Raw genomic sequence first — 24722 nt, forward strand, 5'->3', positions numbered from 1 at the left:
GTGCAATGTGAACCCTTGAATGCATGTGTGTGAGAGTCAGTATTTTTATTTAGACCAGGTGTTAAGTATATATATATTCTATTACTATTCTCTTTGGAAAACTTACAAAGAAACATGTGTGTGAGGGGAGCCAGTCTACCCCTCTTACCCGATTGTAACAACATAATGGGGAGAATTTAATGCCTCCCCCCATGGTGAATTTGATGGCAGGAGAGGCATTTAATCAGGTGGGAGGGTGGTAGATGGGGATCCAACTACACTTCAATTAAGTCTCTAGTTGAAAGGCCTATGTACGGCCTTCCTGCCCTGCTACCAATTAAGGCCCTTAAATGGGCAATTAATGCCCAGTTAAGGGGCTCAACCTGCTGCTGCTGGTATTTACTCAGGGTCAGGAAGGTCCAAGATATACAAAGATGGTATCCTATTTCACCCTATCTTATCTATGGCTGGTCCTGCATAACATGAATTGATTAAATAGTTGAGTGAGTTGATACAACCAGTTCTGTGTGAGTTTTCCACACACTCACTGAAGGATTCCTTCACCTTCACAAAGACTATACATGACCTAATTATCGACAGCAATGTTGCATCTATGTGGTCGTTTGATATTGCAAGCTTATTCACTAATGTGCCATTCAAGGAAACCATAGACGTTGAACCATGTCACTATATCATGGCAATCTAGAGGCACCGTCATTTCCAATATAAATAGAAGCTAGCTTATAATGGCAGTGAGTAATTAGATGTATAATGAAGTCAATATTGAGCCGAGAGAGTGAGTCAATCCTGCCACTTTATAGACAATTGTTGTAACAGCATTTATAAAACTCTGTTCAGTTCTGGTTGACACAATACAAAAATACTGTAGCTAATGAAAGGATACAGAAGAGGGCAACAAGAGCAATTGAATTATGAGGAGGGAGCATGTATATTGGGCAAGTTCTCAGTGGAGGAAGAAAGGTTGAAACGTATAGGATTGCCCCTTTTAGGATGCAAAGGGACTAGATAATATACACCGTGACTAACTGGTCCACCTTGTGCAATAAAGTGGAACTGAAGGACATGGCCTGTGCGTGAAGGAATTATAATATCATAGGGAATTGGCGGAAATATTGACCCAAATCCTACTGGAGTAGGACATCTCGCAGCATGTAACATTGTTTAGTCGTTTTCCTGCATGCTTCAGCTCAAATTGTTTATCCTACAAACTGCTGAAAGTGCAATCTGATAATGGAGCAGCAAGAACATTGGGGCAACTTGAGACCTGGGTGAAAGACTTGACCACTGAGTTTTAAGAATTGGCATTGCATTATCCATTATTGTGTTGTTAAAGGGTACTAGCTGTAACTTTCTGCAGCAAATTTAATGAGAAAATGCAGCGAATTATTTAAAAATAATAAGAGGTTTGTGGCTGAGCTACTGTTTGTGTGAGGCAGATAGTGCTGCATTGTAAATCATCAACACATTATGGCTATTCACAACTTTTGAGTCTCATTTTTTCGCCTGATCTTGCTGACCAATTTGTACTTCAATGACTGCGTGCATCACGAACACAGCATTATTTTTCCAGTAAGATTGCGCCATTATTTCAGTGAGTAAGTACAGCAGGCTCCCTAAGGAAACAGATAGTATTGATGAATTCAAATGTAACTTAGATTTGTTTCAGAAAATTATATTTTAACGTCCAAAGCTAATGAGGCAGCCAATAAATCTGTTTTAGCCAAAGTTATGATCTCTTATAGCATGTATTCATCTTGCTATCGCCGATGGCACTGCTGTTGGAGCATACGTAGCAACTCTTGGCCTCTCTTGGTGCTTGCTGCTTTGTAGCACTTTGAAATCCCATTTAATTTAATGCCAATGATGACCTCAAAGTCTGTGGCAAACTATTGACAGTAGTCTTTAGAGACTAACCTGTATATTAGGAAGGTTCACACTTTAAAACCTAGATAGTTTCCTAGAGCTAATTAATGAGAAATGTTCTTACTCTGTGGAATTTCAAACTGTAGGTGCATAATTACATTATGGCCCCAAGGCTGCTACAATCATCTAAAGACACCATGACGACTAAAATTCTTTGCTATTCTACAATCAATGGGCAAAACTCCAACAGCTTCTTGCACCTGGCAAGGGAAGCTAACAAAATCTCCAGTTTACAGAAGCTGACCTGTTAACTGGGGGCATGACCAATATGGGGAAGATATCACCCTATATCTAAACTAGGTTTACTGTTAGATATACTTGCAGTTGTAGGTCCAAACAAACACCTGCCAATGGTTCCTGAAATACCTAGACTGGTCTGAGAAAATATACTTTTATTTATTGTAGTTTTGACCTTTTGCTTTTTCTGGAATGTTTGACCAATGGATAGTTCAATAATAACCCCTTTTAATTTTGATAGAGTCCTTTGCCCTGTGTCACTTCACTTTTCAATGAATTAAGTTGTTGATTTTAACCAGAGTGGCAGGTGTTTTTTGTTATTGCTTGGTCCTGAGAGTCACCTGATTAATCATCACCATCTTTAATGTTCAAACTGGGCTGCTACAAAATCAAGCAAAGTGGTTCACTTTTACCCTGTTGTGCAATGTACAGTCTGACCCTCTTGGCCAAATCTAGAAAGCAAAAACTCGGGGATATCCCAAGTATATGCACAGTCTGTACTGGAGTTTAGCAAACTAAAGCTGCATAAGTTACCAGCATCCAGAACTGATAAATTGGAGTATAGTTGCCATTCACACCCTTGGGCTAGGGTAAGGGGGTAGCAGTGGGAAACAATTATGCTTAAAAATCCTGACTGCTGTCCAATGATAGCAGCTGAAAAATTGTGTGGACAATAACGGAGGATACAACTAGGCTAGAACTATGATTGCTGCCACTCTCAGTAAAATTGTCAGCAGCACTTCCTAGGGTTACATGTAGAGAATGAACAGTTGGGTGATCTTTCGGAGGTCTATGAATGTTTAAAGAACTTTTATCCTCACTTAACGCTCTGTCTTCAGCATCAGAGATATTGGAAAATATAAAAATGAGCCTGAATTGTGCCAGAAAATTGCTTATTGTGCAATACAAATCTTAAGATGAATTCTTTGGAGTGAAAAAATTGATTAATCCTTGTAAAGCAGTGCTTGAACATTTAGAATGGTAGCAGTTTGAGGAGCCTATTGTGCATGTTCATAGGAAGTAAAAGGTTGCCTAATTCAGTGGCTGCTTCAAATGGTTGCGATGACTTGGGTAGTAGGTCAGAAGAACAGTCAGTTGCATGCAGGTGCAAAGTTGGAAGGAACAATTAACGTACATGGTCATGTCCCCAACTTTCAGAGGCTTGACTACCCTCAATTTTAAGACAATATATGGCACTATTTTACATAAAAGTGAAATCGAACAAAGGTCATTCACCTTATCCAGCTTTATTGTAATCTATGCCCAGGAACCTTATATGATAGCACCATATTCATACCTCCTCTATCTAAATACCTTTTTGTCTTTAAATTAGAAATCTTACATTTTTTCAGACCACATTCACTGCATGATTGACAATTTATATAAGTTGATATATTTTGTATGTGAAGTTGTGTTTCTAGTTTTGAATTTAATATTGTCTCCTAGCATTGTCTCCTGAGTTGCAGTGTGATAGTGAGAGCGCAGTAACATAGATAATATTTTGTGTATTCTTGTCAAAAGAAATTACATGAGTGCAGGAGATAACCAAGAAAGAAATATTTTTATTTTAAACTCTGAAATGTGTTCTAGTGCAGTTTCTTGCTAAATCCATTTAAATTGCTGATTTGAGGGGATTTTTTTATATTCCTGTGCCATCTACAGGAAATAAGAACTCAAGTAACAGTGGGCTTGTCATCACTAACAGTTCTAATTGCTTGCATCTGGATATTGAAGTTATGTGCTTTTTGAATTTGTTTTCACTGTAGAAATTTCTATTTATAAATCTTCAGTTGGCAGATTTGAATGAAACTTGATGTTGGCTGCAAAAGCAAAATATTGCAGATGTTGGAAATCTGAAATGGAAACAGAAAATGCTGAAAATGCTCATGTCTGGCAGCATCTGTGGAGAGAGAAAAACTTTATGGATCTGTGCCCTTTCACATGCTAATGTTATATAATTTGAATATTATATGAAGAGGTTTGAGTTAATTAAGGAGACCCAGTAAAAGTCAGATGATGCTTGACTAATCTAATTGAATTTTTTGATGAAGTAATAGAGTAGGTTGATGAAGGAAACGCAATGGATAAAAACAAAAAACTGCGGATGCTGGAAATACAAAACAAAAACAGAATTACCTGGAAAAACTCAGCAGGTCTGGCAGTATCGGCGGAGAAGAAAAGAGTTGTCGTTTCGAGTCCTCATGACCCTTCAACAGAATTGGGTGATATTAGGAGAGGGGTGAAATATAAGCTGGTTTAAGGTGGGGGGAGTGGTGATGACCACAAAACCATTGCCGCTTGTTGTGAGGACCCATCTGGTTCACTACTATCTCTTAGGGAAGGAAATCTGCCATCCTTACCTGGTCTGGCCTACATGTGAGTCCAGACCCACAGCAATGTAGTTGATTCTTAAATGACCTCTGAACAAGGGCAGTTAGGATGGTCAATAAATGCTGGCCTGGCCAGCAACGTCCACGTCCCGTGAACAAATTTGCAAAAAATTTAAGGTTTTGGGCAAGAGATGCAGGGTGAATCTGAGGAAGAACGTTTTTTACGCAGTAAATGATAAAGACCTGGTACTCATCACCTATAAGGGTGGTAGAAGTGGAGACGGTGAATGATTTCAAAAGGAAATTAGATAGACACTTGAGGGAAATAACTTGCAGGGCTTTGTGGATATAGCAGGGGAGTGGGACTATTTGGATTGCTGTACAGAGAGCTGGCATGAATGCAATGGGCTGAATGGCCGCCTTCTGTGCTACAATGACTCTCTAACTCTCTCTCAGGCTATGATTTAGACTAATTACTGATATTTAGAAATATCTAGCTAATGAATCAACCTTTCAATATTGACTGTTTTGGTCAAATTTTGCTAAACAGAATTCTTGGAACGATTGATTTATGATTATTCTATAAAATATAAAGGCATCAATTGTTTGCATTAGGTCACTTAAGGCTAGCGATTGGTTAGATCGTAGTGCATGATTTGATGTGATTGAAGCTGTCACTTTAGGCAGACTTTCAAATGGGGCAATGCACTTGATTTATTTTCACAAATCACTGTTTCATATTGATACTAATTTTTAAAAGTGTTCGATGCATTTGTTGTGATCATTTTCCTTTTTGTAGAATTATAGCATAGGATTTTCCCAACCCCATGATGGCGGGCTGAGAAAATAGCGGGGAGCTGTGTGAGACAGCTGCTCAACACAATCCCACCACCGAGTAAGTTTCCTGTGGCGTATCGAACACTGATCGGATGCCTATCATACGGAGGCAGGCAGCCAATTTAAATAATTAAAGGCCCTGTTAAAGATGACTTTCCAAGGCTGTTGGCATTCTGTGGAGATTCCACCGGCTTCATGGAGGTGTCTCTCTATAGCCGTCTGGGGTGGGTGCATAGGAGCCAGAGGCTGCATGGTCCAAAATGGAGGGCTTGGGCAGGGAAGGTCACCTCTGCGGTCCCAGTGGGACATGAGAAGGGGCCTGCTGGCTTAGCATCTCTGATTTTTAATTTGTTACTTACCTATCTGAGGGCACCTCAAAATGGAGGTTCCTTCTTCATTCCAAATTGCCTCAGCAGTGCCCACTTCTCCCTTTTGAGGCTGCTGAGGCTTCAGAGCTGCTGCTCTTCTGGGCCAGCAGTTTTCTCCATCCTTCCTGCTGTCCTTAATTAAACAGCAAGCCTGGAGACGACCAGTTTGGAGGTCACCTCCGGGAAGATTGCTAAGCCATTCCCGTTCCCGGTAAGTGCAGTTTCAGGACCACCTGCTGGACCTGACGTCAGGATCCCGAAGCCTGTGGTAAGATTCAGCTTCTAGGATCTTACAGCACAAAAGGCCATTTGATCCATTGTGCCTGTGCAAGCTCTTTGAAGGAACAATCCCAATTAGTTCCACTCCCCAACAGTCCCCTTGGCCCTACAATTTCTTTATCTTCAAGTACATATCCAATTTCCTATTGAAAAGCACTGTTGAATTAGCCTCCACCATCCTTTCGAGCATTGCATCCAGATCATCATAACAATTCAGAATTTGAAAAAAGAAATCTCATCCTTTTATCTTTCGCCAATTATCTATGGGCAGAACTTTACGTCCCGCGGATGTGCACTCGACCCAATTGGGCGTAAAATAACGCACGATGACGTTGGCCGAACATCCAGCGTCATCGTGCGCTTGAGCGATGTTTTGGTCGGCGAGCACACACAAGAGTCGTCGGTGCACCCGCTAACGAATAAGAGGCCTATTAAGGCCCATAATTAAATAATTGAATGCTGTTTTTCTCTGCCCGTCCAACCTTACGGTTGGCAGGCGGGCGAATCGACCTTTTATGAAGCCTCATCCACGAGCGGGATGAGGTTTCCAGCAGTAATTTTTTTAAAATTAAAAATTTTCAATATCATTTTTAACATGTTCCTCTTCATGTGACTGAGTCACACGTGGGGACCTGTTTATATCATTTCTAAAATCTTTATTGGTCAGTGTCCAATTCTTCAGCTCCCTGAAGCAGCTCTGTGTCCTCAGGGAGCTGTCGCATGCACTCCCCCGCGCATGACCAGACTTCCGCGTTCGCCCTCCTCCCACCCCCATCTCGGCAGCACTGACCATTTAGGCGCGTCCTTAACAGCTGACTGGCCATTAATTGGCCAGTCAGTGTGAAGTCGTGGTTGGGGCCTTATCGCGGGCAGTGGTCTGTTTCGCGGGTGGGCCCGGGCCCATCCGTCAGGCAGGGAAATTCCTGCCCTGTGTCTTCAAAATATTGACCTAACCACCAGTACTTAATATACTTACCACATCAAAACCCTTCAGAATTTTGAACATCTCTATTAAACCTCCTCTTATTCATACCTGCTCTCAAGGAGAACAATCCCAGCTGTATCCACCTCTTGACTAAAATTCCTCATGCCTGGCATCACTCTTCTGCACTCTCTCCAAGGCTTTGACATCCTCCCTAAAGTGTGGTGTTCAGAATTTGACACATTACTCCGGCTGATACCCAATAGGGCATTTCTAAAGGTTTAGTATAACTTCCTTGCTTTTGTATTTTATGCCTCCGTTTATAAAGCCAAAGATCCCATATGCCGTTTTTTGTAACAGTTTGATCAGCCTGTCACACAATCTTAACGGCAGGAGGCCATTTGGCCCATCATGTCTGTCTACCTTTATTTTTAGCTTGTATTTTCTGTCACTGCTTTAAGCATCAGAAGTAATTGCATTCTGCTTGAGAACTGGATTTTTGCCAGCTTCAGGTCATCATTTACTGCATGCATGTTTACAGTATACCAGTAATCGATCAGCACTGTGTCCATTCACTTGTTCTTGGATCCCTCCTTAAAATTAATTGTCAACTATGTATTGTGCAACTACAGTTGCTTTCAAAAAGTCTACCTTTATGACACATTACTTGGATACTCAAGGCTACTGTTTTTTAATTTAAGGTGGATAATTAGGCACCATCTGATGTATATCTGGCTAAAAGGTAGCTGGGCCCCAATCTCACGTGGAGTGGTGCACATGAATGGTTTCATAAATCACTCAAAGTTTCATATTCATACTGAGTTTTTTTTAAAAATATGTTCACTATGTTGCAATGATCTTTTACCTTTTTCATAGAATAATAAAATCTTACAATACAGAAGAAGAACATTTGACCCAATGTGCCTGTGCCAACTCCTTGAAGAGGCATCCTATTAGTCTCACTTCCCAACTCTTGCCCCATATTACTGGAAACCTTTCCGTCCCTAGTACATTTATTAAAGTATCTGCTTGGTCTCGCCAAGTCCATTTCCTTTCCCTGCCAAAGAATAAGTTAAAGCTACATGCCAAAATTAAGGCTGTCTTGCTCACTCCCATTTATAATTGCTGCTTGACACATTTGAGTTAGCAGTTAGTGGTAAATCAACTGTGACTCCCTGGCTTGCCATTTTGTGTGGTAATTTGGGCACGGTAGATTTAATGAGCATGCAGACGGAATCTATAAATTGTATTAGGAAAAGTCATCTGCAGAATTTAATGAGAATAGTTTACATTGCTTATATTTAATTTCAATTTTCACCTATTCATTTATCCCTATTACACCAACCTGCAGGTTGCAACTACATGAGCCTTTTTGTATTTTCATGTTAAAATTCCAGAACTGATTTTCCTACATATGGATATAATCACTGAAACTACTTACGTCCTTTCTTTTTCATTACCCCCGCCACCCCAGCTTCTTCATGGCAAAGAAATTCTGGCACCATATTTGTGCCTGATAAGAATTCAGTAATATTCTGATGGCTTACACACTAAGCTTTTAAAAGAGTTGGCTGTAGATATGATGAATGCATTGATTTTGATCTTCCAGAATTTCCTAGATTATAGGCTAGTCCTCTTAAATTAGAAGGCAGCAAACATAACCCCCGCCAATCAAAAAAGCAGGGAGCAAGAAAAAAGGGAACCATAGGCCAGTTAGCCTAACATCCATAGTAAGGAAAATGCTAGAATTTATTATTAGGGTTTAAAAGACCGTATTATGATTATAATAATATTGATAAGTTAGCACTGATTTATGAAAGAGTTGTGTTGACAATCCTACTGCAGTTCTTTGAGGTTGTAACTACGGGTTAGGTAAACAAGACCCTGGACTTGCCTGTCTCCGGGATCCATTGGCCGCCTTCCTCCTTCTGCTGCAGTCCTGGCAGTGCTTACTAACATGCTCTTGGCATTGCCAGAACTGATGGTGCTGCCGGCCAGCATGGAGCAGGTTGGCTCCACACCCACATTGCTTACGGGGGGTGGGGCGCGAGCTGTTGCACACCTGCCCTTAACATTCAGCCCGTTGGTATCCAGAGTGACTGGGTGTCCTTGTACACACATCACAGAAAGTTAACGTCCAGGTACAGCAGCAATTAGAAAAGCAAATATTAATGTTACTCTTTATAACAAAGTGATTGGAATATGAGGGTTAACGTCTCACTGCAATTATATAGGGCCTTGGTGAGACATATATCCTGGAGTAGGTATGTGTAGTTTTGCTCTCCTTTTCTGAAGGAAAGAAATACCTGCCTTAGGGAGTGAATGCAAGTTCATTAGACTGATTCCTGGGATGAGGAGTGATTGTGTTGACTATGCTGATAATCCTTATAGTTTAGAAGAATGAGAGGTGATTTCATTGAAACATTAAATTCTTAAGGGGATTGACACGATAGATGCTGGAAGGCTGCTTCCCCTGGCTGGGGAACCTGGAACTAGAGGTCAGCCGTTTAGGACTGCAATGAGGAGACATTTCTTCATTCAAAGGGTTGTGAATCTTTGGAATTCTACCCCAGGGAGCTGTGGATGCTCAGTTGTTAAGCATATTCAAGAAGGGTGGTCAATGCATTTTTCGATGCTGCTATGTGTTCTTGTTGTCTTTTCGTTCCCAGATGTTGTAAAGAACAGAAACTCTGTTTAATTTTGCCATGTTGTCTGGTTCAAAAGAACAACTGGATTGAACTGGTTATGCACACATCACTTCAGTTTCTAGTGCAGCTGTGAATTGTGGGCCCCTGGAACACTTACACATAACACATTAGTTCCTAACTAAGTAGTTCTTAGCTATTTACAGATAATACAACAATATATACCATCCCTCTTTCTTTAAAATGCAATGCCCCTATCAATGTAGCTGTTCTCATAATTAACCTTAATAAATTAAAGATTATCAATCGGTTTTTGGAAATAAACTGAACCCTTTAAAGTGTTTTACAGTGTGCATTATTTTCTAAAGTATCAATCATGGTATCCCTTAGGTGGTAAGATGTTGTGCCTCTCTCTTGTAGATTTGGCATTTGTTGCTCTTAGTGTTGAGTTGGCACGCTCCACAGGCAATGTTGTGTGTGTTGTCCCTGGTGTTGCAAGAGTTGTGCTTACCGTTGCAAATTTTGTCTCATTTTCTGGTGATGTTAATGTTGTCTCCCTGGATATCGATGTTTCCAGTGTTCTTGCTGATCTTTTCAGTTCTTTCAGCATTGGTGTAGGTTAAATATGGACTCTGTTTCTCCTCGTTTGCTTATCGGTTTGAGCCTCAATTATGTATGACCTAGGTGTCTCAGCTTCCACAACAACTTGTGCTGGGCTCCATATTTTCATGATTAGATCCTGTACATGTACACTTTGTCCTTTTAACAACTCAGAATGGGATTTAGCATGTTTGCTGAAATGCTGACCTCCTCTTTCCTCTGCTTCAATAAGTTGTTGTCTCACTTTCTCCTGGTCACTTGGAGGATGTATTTTGCTTGGCAGAGCAGTCTTATATTTTCTTCCATTCAGCAACTCTACATGAAATCACTTGCGGTCATGTCAGCCTCGAGAGGTGTGGATCATAGTGACAACAAGGCAAGGTTTGGGTCATCTTTTGCCTCTCAGCATTCCACAAGGGTTCTGTTGACTATCTGGAGGGTAATGTGGCAATAAGGTGATGATGTTGAACCCATACCGTTAGTGAATTCCTTAACTTCCCTGGATGTGAACTGGGTGCCATTGTCACATATTCATTTTTCAGGAATCCTTTGCTCAGCAAACAAAACTCATACAGCTGAGGTGATTGTTGTGGCTCTCAAGTCTTTCACCACCCGGATAAGAGGAAACTTTGAGTAGTACTCTGCAACTGAGACACCATTCTTGATTGTGTGTGAATAAATTAGCTCCCACAGTATGCCAGGGTCTGGGTGGTACTTCAGTAGCTATCATCTCTTTCTGCTGTGTATTTCTGGATTTCTGGCATACATTACATATAGACACCATATTTTTAATGTCTTTGAAAGAATATGCCTGTCCGGTACACAGCTGATCTAGCTCTGAGCATACACTTTCCTCATTGCCACGTGGCCTTCATGTATCTTCTGGAGAAGTTCTTCCTGCATTGTTTTGATAATGATCATTCAGGACCCAGCTAGCAGAACACCATCTTCCAGCAAGATATTATCTTTGATAGACGAGTACTGCCATATTGCTGGGGCAGAATTTTCCCATTGGCATGCAGGAGCGGGCCCCACACGCCGACATGTAAAATGACGTGTGGTGACGTCGGGCAAGCGTCACCGCGCGCCATCGTGATATTTCGGTGGGCGGGTGCGCGATGATCTCCGATGCGTGCCCGCCATTAATTAACGAGCCACTTAAGGCCCTTGAGGCACCAATTGAGGACGATTTTTGGGGGCCCATGCGACCTTCAAGTTGTCGCACAGGCGCAACAGGCAGGTAGGAGACATTTGTATAAACCTAATCCACGGGCGGTATAAGAGGGATCAGTGGGGTCGTGAATGTGCTCAGTCAGATATTTAATTTGAAAAGTTACTGATACTTGCCTGTGTGAGCAGAAATACTTCAAAACTCATACCAGCTGCTTGGACAGGACTCTCAGGCTTCAGATCAGCACCCTACAGTGAACATCCCTTTTGGGGCCTGCAGTTTCAGGAAGCCTTCTCTTAGCCTGGAGGCACCTCCTCCGAGGAGGAAGGGAGGGTCTGAAGGGGGAGGAAGTGCACATTCAGCCTCCAGAGGAGCCATCTTTGGGAGGATTGGTGCAGGCACAAGGGGCGCAGGGCCAAGAGGTAGTCCAAGGCGGAAGGGGCCGCAGAAGACACCACTATCCTGCTGCCAGGGTTTACAGGCGCAGAAGCAGCTACCTCAATATGTCAACGGTACAGTGCCAAAGGAGGTTCAGTCTCTCAAGGGAGACAGTTAACTCTATCTGTCAGATGATAGGGCCTGAGATCTCTGTTAACTGTCTGGGTGGACACCCCATGCCAGTGGCTCTGAAAGTCACAGCTGCCCTCAACTTCTATGCCTCTGGCTCCTTCCAGGGGTCGGTGGGAGATCTTTGCGGTGTCTCCCAATTAGCTGTCCACACTTGTGACAAGCAGGTGACAGACACTGTTCAGGCGTGCATTGACTTTCATCCACTACCGCTGGGATCAGGCCAGCCAGACACAGCGAGCCAGAGGCTTCGTGGCCATTGTTGGCTTCCCCCGAGTCCAGGGTGCAATAGACTGCACACATGAGGCCATCAAGGCGCCAGGAGGTGAGCCCGGTGCCTTCATCAACAGGAAGGGCTTCCACTCCATGAACTTGCAGATAGTGTGTGATCACAGGATGCTGTTTCTACAAGGTACCCAGGCAACTCCCATGATGCCTACATCCTCAGACACTCCCAGGTGCCGGGGCTCTTCAGTGCTTCAGCCCAGCTGAATGGATGGCTGCTGGGTGGCAAGGGCTATCCCCTCAGAAGGTGGCTCATGGCGCCTCTCTGCCATCCAAGAACAGAAGCTGAGCAGCGGTACAATAGGAGCCACGCCTCCACAAGGGCTGTGGTGGAGAGAGCCATCGGTCTCCTCAAGGTGCGCTTCTAATGCCTGGACCGTTCAGGGGGCGCACTCCAGTACCCCCCAGATCGTGTGTCGCTGCTAGTGGTTGCATGCTGTGCTCTCCACAATCTTGCGCTGGAAAGGGGGGACACAGTGGACGATGACGATGTCGACGTAGTGGCTGCGGCTGCACACGATGAGTCCAGCAGTGAGTCCCCCCCGAGTCCAGGGTGCAATAGGCGTCGTGGGATTTGCCTGGGTACCTTGTAGAATCAGCATCCTGTGATCACACACTATCTGCATGTTCATGGAGTGGAAGCCCTTCCTGTTGACGAAGGCACCGGGCTCACCTCCTGGCGCCTTGATGGCCACATGTGTGCAGCCTATTGCACCCTGGACACACAGGGAAATGCTGAGGGGGTAGATGCTGACCTGGGCATACTCCAGGGAGGCAGGGACACCAGGACCTTCAGCTAGAACACCACAGTTGGACCTCCCTCAAAAGCCTGTGCTGCGGGCTCCATCCTCGATACCTGAGTGCTAAATCTGCCTGGATAGGAACATTAACTAAGGGTCTTGTCAATAAAGCTCAATGTGACACAATCCAACATAACATCATGGGTAACCATCCACTTGCAGGGGAAAAGAGTCACCCTCAGCCATGGTCACATGTCCAAATTTAATGATATAGCAAAATGACCTTAAGGAAACAAAATGATAACGGTGTTAAACAGTACACCAACTATTCATGACCTCATTGTGGGGCAACACAAAAGCATCAGTGAGAAACCCATGGTGTGCCTAAGGTGCCTTAAATTTATGCTTTTGGGTGCTACATCTAGGTGCTGTTCCCTCGCTGGCACTGGCATCTGAGCCAGCCTGATCACCGTGCTGTCCTGTTGACCTCAATGACCTTGGTGGCTGCCCTCTGGCCCATGGAGCCTGTGCTGGCCCCGCCTGGGAGGGAGCGGCCAGTTCCACAGCTGGCATCTCCCCAGTCATCACAGCCTCATTGGATGTAACGGTCACTGGCAGAGGGGCGGAGGAGCTGCTGCCCTCATCCTGAGCGCCCTGAGAGGAGCCTGCAGAGACGACAGGCAGCTGCTCCATCGACTTGAGGTCACTTCAGACCTCCCTGCTCACCGTAGATGGATGAGTACCAAGCTGGGAAACTTGGTGCCCAGACCATCTCCCATACTGGCACTGATCAGCTGAGATCAATGCCAATGTGAGGGCTTGCTAGTCTGAGCCCTGATTGGACTCCTGGAGGAACCTTTCCACGAGAGTCTTCATGAAGGAAGCATGGTGCTCAGCCATGAGGCTCATTGCATCGGCGATGGTCCACGTGGACGACTCCACCACGGAGACCAAGCCAAGCACAGCCTCATGTATCTCCACCAGATCCTCCCTCACCGACGACTCCAGAGGCACATCATTAGCCACCTACTGAGCATATGCCTGATCCCCTGCAGTCCTCCGACTGCTGGCGCCATGGGCACCCTCTGTCTCCGTCAGCTCCTCCAGCGACAGTGGAGCACCCTCACCACTGTTTCCTGGGACACCAGTCGATGATCTAATCCCCACTGAGATACTAATATCTGTACTGGTGCCTGCCTGGCAGAGATGGTGTGACGCTGGTAGGTCGGAGACTTCAGGGCCCTCAGGTGTGAGAGAGGACGCCTGTGCCGCCTCCTCCCAGCCCTGCTCCACTGATGCTGAAAGGAAGAACAAGGACATTTGATTGGTTAACGTGGAGACAAAGTCAATGTGCATCCCTGCCCCCTGGATCATTATGCGCTCATCCTTCCATAAGCAATGGTCAAGCCATGTTGCAAACTTCAATCACTGAACGTTCAGCACTGCCATGGTTGTTGGGAGAACAATAGTGACCTCACTGCTGAGCAAACATACCTGCCCGTGGCACCCCAGCCTCACCGACACCAGTGGACCTGGGCGCATGGCACCTCTCCAGATCAAGGGCTTCCTGCTCGAACCTGGTAATGATCATCAACTGTGCCGGCCCTCCGCCAGTCCTCAATCGCTCGGTGGAATAAGAGCATTCTTCTCCTGAAAAGGAGAGGAGAGCATTGATTAGTGCAACTTGTACCTGGAATCTCTTGTCCCAACCAGAGTGGGATATTGCAGGGCTCCAGTGCCTCCTCACCCTGCGGCTGCTGCACACTCACACAAAAATGCCAAAGATTCCCCCTGCCCTTGGCCAAATGCTGCCTACATCACATTTGGCACCACACAGTCTAACCTTGCAAAGCAAGAAGGTACAAGCACGTGGAACGCAAAGGGAAGCAGATGGATCAGTGCCCCGCCACCTGGAAGCTCCCCTCCCAGCATGTCAGCAGTCTGATTTTGACATGTTTTGCAGTTCCAGGACTGCGCCTAGGAGCAGATCCTCCAGGTTGCCCCCAAAACAGTAATGTGGGTCTCAGTGTACCACATGCTACGGGTGCAGAACCCATCTCTTCACCGCCCCCTCAGGGCCAATATCACCCTTCCAGAGCACAAGAGGTCATTGAAACGCATGCAACACTGGATCCAGGTGCATCGCACCACATCGTGGGAGCTCACCACCTCCGCCACCTCCTCCCAGGCACGTTTGGTCATGTTGGGGGGGCCTCCTCCTCCCGCCCCTGGGAATGAGGACCTCCTGCCGTGCTGCCAGCTCCCCGAGGAGGGCAGCAAGGCAATCATCTGAGAAACGAGGGGTACAGTGCCCCCCTGCCCTACCCTACCATACCCTCCTGCCTGGCCTGCTCACCAGCAGCGCGCTCGGGAGCCGTTCTACTGGCCATGTTTGACAGCCTTTGCAAGGCTGCAGGAGTTCTTTTAAACAGGCCACTGGGTCGCCATTGGACCCAGCGGTCATAGCAGTCCCGCCACCGCCTGCCCACTCTCGCTGTCCTTGAAAGCTGCATTTCACGCTGGGCGGGCCTTAATTGGCCTGCCTGCGTATAATGGTGGCGCGGACGCGGTCATGGGCAGCGATCAGGTCTGCGCCCACTCCTGCATGGCCCACCCAACAGGCAGAAAATTCTGCCCCTGGCTGTATTTGCTGTATCTTATCAGGCCAACCCTTGATCACTTGCTGAGAGAGCATTTGTAACAACTCATCATTGCTGGTCCCAACTCTAATTTGACTCCATTTCAGTGGGTGCTACAATCACTAGGTGCTGGATCTTTGTACCTAGATCTTCTATCTCGTTTCTCCTGTGGCGACAACTGAGATAGGATATCCGCCAGCATCATTTTAATTCCTGGCTTGTATTTCAGAGTGAAATTGTAATTCTGAGGCCTCAAAAGTAACCTCTGCAGTCTCACAGGTGCTAGACAAAAATTCTTCTACTAGATCTGCTCCAGTGGATGATGATCACTCTCCAGTTATGAACTTTCTCCCATAGAGATATGTATGGAACTTCTCACGTCCATACTCGACTGCCAAAACCTCTCTTTCTATGTTGGCATACCTGGTCTCAGCTGAGGTTAGAATTTTGGATGCAAAAGCTTTCCTGCTTGTAGCAGGGCTGCTCCCAGTCCATTTGTAGAAGCATCCACTTGTGGGGTGAGAGGTTTCTTCCTGTCATAATATGACAGACTTGCCCCCTGACATATTACCTTTTTTTTATTCATTTACAGGATATGCACGTCACTGGCTAGGCCAGCATCTATTGCCGATCCCTAATTGCCCTTGAGTAAGTTATTGTGCGCTAGCTTCTTGAACCACTGCAGCCCCTGCGGTGTAGGTACACCCACGTTGCTGTTAGGAAGGGAATTTCCAGGATTATGACCCAGCGACAGTGAAGGAACAGCGACATATTTCCATGTCAGGGTGGTGAGTGGCCTGGAGGGGATTTTTCAGGTGGTGGTGTTCCCATGTATCTGCTGCCCTTGTCATTCTAGATAGTAGCAGTTATGGATTTGGAAGGTGCTGCCTAAGTAGGCTTGGTGAGTTTCTGCAGTGTACCTTGTAGATGGTACACACTGCTGCCACTATTCGGCGGTAGTGGAGGGAGTGAATGTTTGTGGATGGGGTGCCAATCAAGTGGGCTGCTTTGTGCTGGATGGTGTCAAGTTTCTTGAGTGTTGTTGGAGCTTCAGTCATCCAGACAAGTGGAGATAATTCCATCACACTCCCGACTTGTGCCTTGTGGATGGTGGACAGGCTTTGGGGAGTCAAGAAGTGAGTTACTCACTGCAGGATTCCTCACCTCTGACCAGATCTTGTAGCCACAGTATTTATATGGCTAGTCCAGTTCAGTTTCTGGTCAATGGTAATCCCCAGGATGTTGATACTGGGGGATTCAGCAATGATAGTGCCATTGAATGCCAAGGGCGATGGTTAGATTCTCTCCTGTTGGAGATGGTCATTGCCTAGCACTTGTGTGACACCAATGTAACTTGCCATTTGTCAGCCTAAGCCTGGATATTGTCCAGGTCTTGCTGCATTTGGACATGGACTGCTTCAGTATCTGAGGAGTCGCGAATGGTGCTGAACATAGTGCAATCATCAGTGAACATCCCCACTTCTGACCTTGTGATGGAAGGAAGGTCATTGATGAAGCAGGTGAAGATGGCTGGGCCTCGGACACTACACTGAGGAACCCTTGCAGTGATGTACTGGAACTGAGATGATTGACCTCCAACGACAACCATCTTCCTTTGTGCTGGGTATGATTCCAACCAGTGGAGAGTTTTCCCCCTGATTCCCATTGACTCCAGTTTTGCTAGGACTCCTTGGTGCCACACTCGGTTAAATACTGCCTTGATGTCAAGGGCAGTCACTCCCACCTCGCTTCTGGAGTTCAGCTCTTTTGTTGATGTTTGAACCAAGGCTGTAATAAGGTCAGAAGCTGAGTGACCCTGGCAGAATCCAAAGTGAGCATCAGTGAGCAGATTATTGCTAAGCAAGTGCTGCTTGATAGCACTGTTGATGACTCCTTCCATTACTTTACTGATGATTGAGAGTAGACTGATGAGGCAGTAATTGGCTGGGTTGGATTTGTGCTGCTTGTGTACAGGACATACCTGGGCAATTTTCCACATTGCCAGGTAGATGCTAGTGCTGTAACTGTACTGAAACAGCTTGGCTAGGGGTGTGTCAAGTTCTGGAGCATGTCTATTGCTGGAATATTTACAGGGCCTGTAGCCTTTGCAGTATCCAGTGCCTTCAACCGTTTCCTGATAGCAGGTTGGGTGAATCAAATTGGCTGAAGACTGGCATCTGTGATGCTGGGGACCTCCTGAGGAGGCCGAGATGGATCATCCACTCCGCACTTCTGGATGAAGATTGTAGCAAATGCTTCAGCCTTATCTTTTGCACTGATGTGCTGAGCTCCCCCATCATTGAGGATGGGGATATTTGTGGAGCCTTCTCCTTCAGTGAGTTGTTTAATTATCCACCACCATTCACAACTGGATATGGCAGGACTACAGAGCTTAGATCTGATCCGTAGGTTGTGAGCTCGCTTAGCTCTGTCCATCACTTGCTGCTTGTGCTATTTGGCATGCAAGTAGTCCTGTGTTGTAGCTTCACCAGGTTGACACCCCATTTTTAGGTATACCTGGTACTGCTCCTGGCATGCCCTCCTGCACTCTTCATTGAACCAGGGTTGATCCCCTGTCTTGATGGTAATGGTAGAGTTGGGGATATGCCAGGCCATGAGGTTACAAATTGTGGTTGAACACAATTCTGCTGCTGTTGATAGTCCACAGTGCCTCATGCCCAATCTTGAGTTGCTAGATCTGTTCAAAATCTATTCCATTTAGCACGGTTTTAGTGCCACATTCAATGGAGGGTATCGTCAATGTGAAGATGGGACTTTGTCTCCACAAGGACTGTGCAGCGGTCACTCCTACCGAAAATATCATTGACAGATGCATCTGCGGCAGGCAGGTTGGTGAAGATGAGGTCAAGTATGTTATTCCCCCTTGTTGGTTCCCTCATCACCTGCCACAGACCCAGTCTAGCAGCTGTATCCTTTAGGACTCGTCCAGCTTGGTGGTGCCACCGAGCCACTCTTGATGATGGACAATGAAGTCCCCCACCCAGAGTACATTCTGCGCCTTTGTCATCCTCAGTGCTTCCTCCAAGTGGTGTTCAGCATGGCAGAGTACTGGTTCATCAGCTGAGAGGGGTGTGGTATGTAGTAATCAGCAGGAGGTTTTGCTTGTCCATGTTGAGGCCTGGAGTCGATGTTGAAGACTCCCAGGGCAACTTCCTCCCAACTGTATACCACTGTGCTGCCACCTCTGCTGGGACAGGACATACCCAGGGATGGTGATTGTGGTGTCTGGGACATGATCTGTAAGGCATGATTCCATAAGTAAGACTATGTCAGGCAATTGGTTGACTAGTATGTGAAGCAGCTCTCCCAATTTTGGCACAAGCACCCAGATGTTCATAAAGAGGAGTTTGCTGTGGTGAGATTTGAACCCTTGTCCCCAGAGCTTTATCCTCGGTCTCTGGATTGCCAGTCTAATGACACTATCACTACGCCGCCACCTCCCTTGAAGTTTTTTGAAACTTTCTTGTCTTGTGACTCTGACCACTGGCACTACTGAAGAAGCTGATGAAAGAAAATATGGTTTGCTGTGTGTTCTGACATATGCAGTATGAACATAAGAAATAGGAGCAGGAGTAGGCCATTTGGCCCCTCAACCTGCCCCACCATTCAATAAGATCATGGCTGGGCTGCCTCAACTCTTCTTTCGTGCCAGTTCCTCATAGCCCTCAACTCCTGATATTTCAAAAATCTATCTACCACCTCTTTAAATACTTTCAGTGATCTAGCCTCCACAATTCTCTGAGGTAGAGAATTCCAGACATTCACTACCCTCTGAGAGAAGAAATTCCTTTGTATCTCAGTTTTAAATGAATGCCCTTTATTCTGTAACTATGTCCCCTGGTTTGAGATTCCCCCACTAGTGGAAACATCTTCTCAACATCTACCCTGTCAAACCCCCTCAGAACCTTGTGCGTTTCAATAAGATCACCCCTCATTCTTCTAAACTCTAATGAATAAAGGCCTAACCTGTTTAGCCATTCTTCATTCCCAGGAATCAGCCTAGTGAATTTCTTTTGAACTACCTCCAATACCAGTATATCCTTTCTTAAATACGGGGACCAAAACTGTACACAGTACTCCTGGTGCAGCCTCACCAACACCGTGTACAGTTGTAACAAGACTTACCTATTTTTAAACTACAACCCCCTAGCAATACAGGCCAAAATTCCATTTGCCTTCTTAACTACTTGCTGCATCTGCATGCTAATTTTTGTGTTTCATGCACAAGAATACCCAGATCCCCCTCTGCTGCAGTTTTTTGGAGTCTCCTTCCACATAAATAATAGTCTGCCTTTTGACTCTTCCTCCCAAAGTGCATGACCTCTCACTTTCCTACACTAAACTCCATCTGCCAAGTTTTTGTCCAATCACTCAACCTTTCTATATCCCTCTTGCACATTCCTTATGTCCTCATCACAACATGCCTTCCCACCTATTTTTGTATCATCAGCAAATTTGGATACATTACACTCTGCCCCCTCCTCCAAGTCATTAATACAGACAGTAACTAATTGAGGCCTTAGGACTGATCCTTGTGGCACTCCGCTAGTTACATCTTTCCAACCTGAAAAGACCCATTAATCCCGACTCTCTTCTGTGTGTTACCCAATCCTCAATCCATGCTAATACATTACCCCCAAAACTGTGAGCTCCTATCTTGTACAATAACCTTTTATGTAGCACCTTATTAAATTCCTTCTGGAAATCCAAATACACTACATCTACCGGTTCCCCTCAGAGCTAATGTATCGGATCAAGCCAAGGAAACTTGTCAACTCTCTCTTATCTCTTGGTGCTTCCATCCCAGAGATAGCCCTGATTCTTCCAGGATCTTGGCTTGATTCCGTCAGGTATGTACAACTTTCCGAAGAACTGGTATTCTGTCACTTACACAATGCATTTGTCTGTGTTTAATTTGCTCCCAGCTTTCCTGGTTCTCTCCATAACTTCATGTAGATGGTAGTCATGATCTATTTTGTCTACACCATATATCTGGATATTATCTGCTACTGACTGTTCCTTTGCATCCTGCGTTATTAGCCTCGCCTACTTGCTGGAACCCATCCTGGCACACTTTAAGGCCAAAAGATAGACACTGGAATTTGTATCATCCAAAAGGCGTGCTGAATGTTGTCAACAGCCAAGATTCCCTATCTGGTTTCACGTTCCAGTAGTCATTTCTGGCATCGAGCTTGCTGAAAGATTTTGCCCTTGCCAGTGCTGGTGTAATCTCTTCCAGTTGGAATGGGGTAGTGATCCCTCTTAATGGCTTGATTAAGATCTTTGGGATCCAGGTAAATTCTGAGCCGTCCATTTGTCTTCTCCCTCACCACAATGGAATTTACCCAATCTGTAGGCTCAGTGACTCTGGCGATCACCTTCTTTTCCTCCATCTCTTGGAGCTTTCTTTCAAGCTTTCCATTTAGTTCTATCGGTACTTTACATGGGGGATGAATCTCTGGTTTCATTGCTGGGTTGATAGTGATGTGATACTCAAAATCTTCAAAGCACCCAACCGTCTCATCAAAACACTCTGGGTACATTAACACCAGGTCTTGTTTGCATCTGATTGGAGGGCACTTTTCAATGGGTGTACTCTCTTCAACCTTGAGTGTCACCTCATTTACCCCATGGCTTACTGAGGTAATCTGCAGCTCTTCACAACTGCTGAACCCCAGTATAGCAGCACCAACTGTTTCAGTGATGTAGAACATACAGTTAACATCATTTCCTTTGTGTGTCCTTCTGACTTGGGTTGTTCTAGCTGTTGATTCTCAGTTTCCCCATATGCCATTAGCGTGACATTGCTCAGTTTCAGAGCACCTTTCTTTCTTTGGATAACCATTTCCTTCTAAATTTTCAAGAAAGATCTTTTGGTATTGTCTGAGCGGGATGATGTTACTCTGTGCTCCAGTATCAATCTTCACCTTCAGGCTTATTGTTGTAGGCTTTTCTCTCGCCCTCTTCCTGATCTGAACGGTTGTGTGAATTTATTTTCTCTGGGAACGGTCGCATCCAGCCATTTCATATAGTGGTGTGGTTCCTATATCTAGTGTGTTCTCAGACTCACTGTCATCTTCTAGGGCATGGATGCTTTGGTTTCTTTTCCTGTCCATTCACCCTGTTGCTCTTGCTCTGGTTATTCGTCTACCACCTTCTTTTATTCTGCATCCCTTTGCCGAATGATTGGCCTTTTCACAAGCTCTGCAAATTGATCCATATGCAGGATATTTCCACCTGTCTGAGAACTCTTGTGGTCATCCACAGCTGCTGCACGTCCTTTTCTCTGTTTGATGTACCTTCTTTTGTTGCTGCTGCACTGCATCAATCCTGGTGCCTTTATCTCGGCTCAGCTGAAGGCTAGCCATTTGTGTGGTCAGTGTCTTCCTCTGCCAGCTTGTGGCTTCATGTGCTCTGTCAGTATCTACATACAGTGACGTTGTGAGCTTATCCTTCCCAATTAGCACTTTCTGAACTTCAGGGTGTGCAGAGCCCTAGATTAGTTGATCTATCAGCCTTTCATCTGTGTCCTTAAACATACATTTTCTAGCTGCATTTGTTGCCACCAGGATGGGAGGAGTGTGTGAATTACCAAGCCTGACTACTACGCAGGCTGTACCATTAATTTAAATGTTTAATTTCCTCACCGAAATGGCCAATTGTGTACCCATACTTCTAGTACCAGAAGAAAAGAGACTCCATAAGACCATAAGACATAGGAGCAGAAATTAGGCCATTCGGCCCATCAAGTCCGCTCCGCCATTCAATCATGGCTGATAAGTTTCTCAACCCCATTCTCCCGCCTTCTCCCCGTAACCTTTGATCCCCTTACCAATCAAGAACCTATCTATCTCGGTCTTAAATACACTCAATGACCTGGCCTCCACAGCCTTCTGTGGCAATGAATTCCATAGATCCATCACTCTCTGGCTCAAGAAGTTTCTGACCAGGCTTCTTTTTAAAAGAGAACTTCTTTTAGCAAGTTGCATGTACTGGTTAACCCACAATTGGACTCGGGAAGTATAACCATCTATCTCATAGTCATAGAGTTTTACAGCACGGAAAGAAGTCCTTCGGCCCATCATGTCCGCACCACTCATCAAGCCCCTATCTACTCTAATCCCATTTTCCAGCACTTGGCCCGTAGCCCTGTATGCTACGGCATTTCAAGTGTTCATCTAAATACTACTTAAATGTTGTGAGGGTTCCCGCCTCTACCACTCCCTCAGGCAGTGGGTTCCAGATACTCCCCCACCCTCTGGTTGAAAAATCTTTCCTCAAATCCCCTCCAAACCTCCTGCCCCTTACTTAAATCTGTGCCCTCTGGTTATTCCCCTCCACTAAGGGGAAAAGCTTCTTCTTATCTATGCCCCTCAATTTTATCCAACTCAAACAACTCAAAAGGTCCCCCCTCAGCTTTCCCTGCTCTAAGGAAAACAACCCCAGCCTATCTAGTCTAACTTCATAGCTGAAACACTCTAGTGCAGGCAACATCTGGTGAATCTCCTCTGCACTCTCTCTAGTGCAATCACGTCCTTCCTATAATGTGGTGACCAAAACTGCACACACTACTCCAGATGTGGCCTAACGTTTTATACACTCTATCATAACCTCCCTGCTCTTGTATTCAATACCTCGATTAATGAAGGCAAGTATCCCATATGCCTTCTTAACCACCTTATTTACTTTTCCTGCTGCCTTCAAAATCTATGTAAAGGCACACCAGGGTCCCTCTGATCCTCTGTACTTCCGAGGGTCCTACCATTCATCGTGTACTCCCTTGCCTTGTTAGTCCTCCCAAAATGCATCACCTCACTCTTTTCAGGATTAAATTCCAATTGCCACTGTTCTGCCCATCTAACCAGCCCATCTATATCGTCCTGTAGTCTAAGGCTTTCCTCCTATTTACCACACCACCAATTTTCATATCATCTGTGAACTTACTGATCATACCTCCTACATTCATGTCTAGATCATTAATGTACACTACAAACAGCAAGGGACCCAGCACCAAACCTTGCGGTACACCACTGAACACAGGCTTCCAGTCACAAAAATAACTTTTGACCATCGTCCTCTGCCTCCTGCCACTAAGCCAATTTTGGATCCAATTTGCCAAATTGCCCTGGATCCCATGAGCTCTTACCTTATTGACCAGTCTCCCATGTGAGACCATGTCAAAAGCCTTACTGAAGTCCATATACTACTCAACTGCACTACTCTCATCTACACACCTAGTGTTAGACATGATCTCCCCTGACAAAGCCATGTTGGCTATCCTTGATTAATCCTTGCCTCTCCAAGTAGAGATTAATTCTGTCCCTCAGAATTTTTTCCAAAAGTTTCTCTACCACTGATGTTAGACTCACTGGCCTATAGTTCCCTGGTTTATCCCTACCACCCTTCTTGAATAATGGTATCACATTAGCTGTCCTCTGGTCCTCTGGCACCTCTCTTGTGGCCAGAGAGGATTTGAAAATTAATGTCAGGGCCCCTGCAATCTCCTCCCTTGCCTGGGATACATCTCATCTGGGCCCGGGGGGATTTAACCACTTTTACGCCCGCTAAAACCACTAATACCTCCTCCCTCTCAATACCAATTTGTTCAAGTATTTCACAGTTCCCCCCCCTGATTTCTATGCCTACATTATCCTTCTCTATAGTGAATACAGGTGCAAAGTACTCATTTAAAACCTCACCTAAGTCTTCCGGCTCCTCACACAGATTGCCACTTTGGTCCCTAATGGGCCCTAATCGTTCCCTGGTTATCCACTTGCCCCTAATGTACCTATAAAACACTTTTGGATTTTCCTTTATTTTACCCATCAGTGTTTTTTTCATGCCTCCTCTTCGCTTTCCTAATTTCTTTTTTAAGTAACCCCCTGCAGTTTCTATACTCCTCTTGGGCTTTCACTGTTCTGAGCCCTCGGTACCTACCATAAGCTTTCTATCCTTGTCCAATCCTGCATATTCCATGGTATCCAGGGTTCTCCGGACTTGGTCCCACCTTTCACCTTTACGGTAACATGTTGGCCCTGTACTCTCACTATTTCCTTTTTGAATGACTCCCACTGCTCTGATGTAGGTTTTTCCAACAAGTAGCTGCTCCCAGTCCACTTTGGCCAGATCCTGTCTTATCATATTAAAATCGGCCTTTC

The 24722-nt window shown here is 45.2% G+C and overlaps 1 protein-coding gene across 2 annotated transcripts in view; it reads left to right on the forward strand.

The window, feature by feature from the left end:
• Positions 1-24722, forward strand: part of rsu1 (Ras suppressor protein 1) — a 239300-nt gene that overhangs the window by 203370 nt on the left and 11208 nt on the right. The window lies entirely within an intron of this gene.

Source organism: Cetorhinus maximus, chromosome 3 (assembly GCF_964194155.1).
Source record: "Cetorhinus maximus chromosome 3, sCetMax3.hap1.1, whole genome shotgun sequence".
NCBI classification, from domain to species: domain Eukaryota; kingdom Metazoa; phylum Chordata; class Chondrichthyes; order Lamniformes; family Cetorhinidae; genus Cetorhinus; species Cetorhinus maximus.